A 3,189-nucleotide genomic window follows, 5' to 3' on the forward strand; every position below is an offset into this window, starting at 1 on the left:
CTAGTTTGTTTGGATGTTGGTAGATAAGTGGACCTCGATCTTGGAACTTGGACAACACTGCTTGAGGATTCGACATCTTTTTTAAATATTATGCTTATTAAACTCAATATTATAAAAAATTCTTAATTTTGATCGAAAATTTTTCAAACTCTAGTTACATTTTTTAACTTAGATGTCTCAAACGTTTTTTTCTTATATATATATAAACTTTTTATCCAATTGATGGAATTAATTGTATGGCTTAATTATTGATGGGACTTTTTAATCTAAACACACGTGTGCGCGTGCGCACGTACACACACATACAACACACACATAGTGGGCTCATGTAACTGCACTAGATGCTCTTAGGACTTCTCACCTCTCTCCCAAAGGATCGAAGTTCGAACTCAATCTTACCTTGAATTTTGCATGTTGGTCTTCCTTAGCACATATGGGGTTTTAAACATATGTCTCCATTTTTAGCGGCATTCTTGAATCTCATGGTATCATATGGTTGGCTAGCAAATGAGATTGCATTAAGGCCACGAGGTCAAGTACTTGTCTTATGGATCATTGTGCATACAGGTCTGGGTCTCACGACACACGAGCATCTTTAGAGTCGTCATTGTTTTGCATTCTGGTTTCATCAACATTCTAGATATTGCTTAGAGGGTAGTTATGTTTTTGTACATCATGATCAGATTATCATGTAGGTTTTTAATCATTTTGGGCCTCATATTTTGAGCACAAGATTTGTCCAACCCTTCGTCCACTGTGAATGTGAGGGAGAGTGTCCCCTTTGAAAGCAATCGCATCCATTTGTGAAAGGTGTTGCCTGTCTTAGTAGATTTCAATCTCGTTCAGTAGCTTAACCTTGTGCAGTGATACTACATGGCCTTCTTCTTGCATTTGGAAGCACCATTGCATCCATTATTAGGGTTGTGCCAGTTCTATTCTCCTTCTTATGGGTTTTTCCTCCATCCATGTATTGGTAGATGAAGTCATCATTCCATATTGACATGCACAATCTCTCAAAGGGACAGTTGCTGACATCAAATATGGTAGTAGTCATGTTCTCTATCTCCACTTGCTTAACTAGTCTTTTGGGGTCCCTCAGCAATTCATTGATATTCTCAGATGGTCTATTGGGCTAATTGTGGGGCAGTATGGCAGCTATAGGCAGGAAATATTGGGACGAGGAAGAGAACATTGCATTATTGGCCTCTTGGTGGTGCGTCTCTTCATTCTTGGTTGTAGGCAACAAGGGCAAGATAGAGCAGATGGAAAACAGATTGAATGATGCCAGGCAAGCAGTAATGGAAAAAGGCAATAGCGATAGCAAGTAGTAGTGAAAAACGAAATATACGAGATGAGGTTGATGAGATGTATACATGGCAGTTTGACTCCATAGGGAAGGATGGATACACAAATGTGTGGAATATTACTTTAGATTTGGGTGAGGATGGTATAGTCCCTCTTTTTCTCTTTTTGGAAGATGAGGCATGCAGTCTAGGACTTAGGGAAAGTGTAGAAGATTTTCAAGGCAATGGAAGTAAGGGGAGACGATGGCTAGGGCTTGGCTTGTTTAGAGTGTTTAGTGGTCAAAGGGGAGGGGATTAGCAAGCTTGTTTGGGATAGATGGCTAGAGATATAGGCCGAATGATGCCAAGCAAATAGGATGGAAAAAGACAGTACCAACAGCAAGTAGTGGTGAAAAAAAAAATACAAGATTGTAAGAAAACAATACAACGTCTGTGCTCAACAGATAACAGAATCTTGTATGCAAGAAAGAAAAGCAGATAGTATGGAGAATAAAAAATTTGATTACTATAAAACTGATACAATAGATGGCGCTGCCTCCCAGCTGTGCGCTCGTGTGTGAGAAGCTTCGATGGCATGCTGGAAACAGTAGAAGACGGAGGCTAGATGCTAAGGAATCAGGATTGCTGTAGCCAGTGATGATGATGGGCTTCACGGGCTTGCTCTTATATAGCCACAAGTCGTAGTCGGTTAGACCCGGTGAAGGGTTACCATCTCTATAATCCTGTTACTAAGAAGGTAATAGTAAGTCGTGATGTGGCCTTCTTAGAACAGTCGCATCAATTGGAGGAGGATGCTTCCTTCCCAGATAACTAGGACCAAGATATCCATCCAGTACAACCACCGACAGTAGACCGAACTCCCCCAATGGTGCTTGGGAGGATTTAAGATAAAGAAGAGAAAGAAGAGCTTGCAGAACCACAATGCCAATGGCCATTCCCGAAGTGGGTAAAGTAGCTTTTGGACGGCAGAGAACCTCTAGCCATTGAGGAGGAACCATTCGAACACCGTCAGTCCAAGAGATTAGAGGAGCAAAGAAGGGCGCGGGAACACTTGTTTAACTATGCTTTGATGACAGAGGTGATCCGTGCTAAAGAACCCAAGTGTTTGAAGAAGCACATGGTGATGATAGGTGGATGGAGGCTATGCAGCCGGAGTATGGCTCCATAATGAAGAACAACACTTGGAACCTTGTGGATCGACCACCAAAACGCAAGGTAATCGGGACCAATCGCACAGGTACATGGCTTTGATTATCAGGATACTTTTGCTCCCACAGCTTGACTAACCACAATTCGCAGTGTTTTGGCTTTAGCAGCACAGGAAAGTTGGCCTGTGTTTCAGATGGATGTAAAATCTACCTTTCTGAATGGAGATCTCAAGGAGGAGGTATACGTGGAACAACCACTAGGTTTTGTGATCCTCAGTTTAGAAGTTAAAGTCTATAAACTAAAGAAGGCACTTTACGAGCTGAAACAGGCCCCACGAGCATGGTACCAGTGGATTAATGCCTACTTTCTATAAACCGGGTTTAGGAGGAGCCCTCTGATGCAAATTTGTATATCTACAGAGGAGGCATGTGTATGATTGTGGTCCTTTATGTGGACGACCTTGTCATGACAGGGAACCATGAAGAAAAGATCTTGCAGACAAAGCAATTGCTAGGAAGAGAGTTTGAAATGACAAACCTCGGACTGATGCATTTCTGTTTGGGGATTGAAGTTTGGCAAGAGCCAAAACAGATCTTCATTTTATAGCTGAAGTATGCTGAAGAGATACTGAAGGCATTTGGCATGGTTGAGTGTAAGACAGTTGGCACCCCTATGGAGGTTGACATGAAGCTCTCAAACGAGGATTCATCACCACTGGTGGACGAAGCGAAGTACA

Source organism: Dipteris shenzhenensis, chromosome 11, assembly GCF_047967505.1.
Source record: "Dipteris shenzhenensis isolate YYH24624 ecotype China chromosome 11, Dip_SZ_1.0, whole genome shotgun sequence".
Classification (NCBI taxonomy): Eukaryota; Viridiplantae; Streptophyta; class Polypodiopsida; order Gleicheniales; family Dipteridaceae; genus Dipteris; species Dipteris shenzhenensis.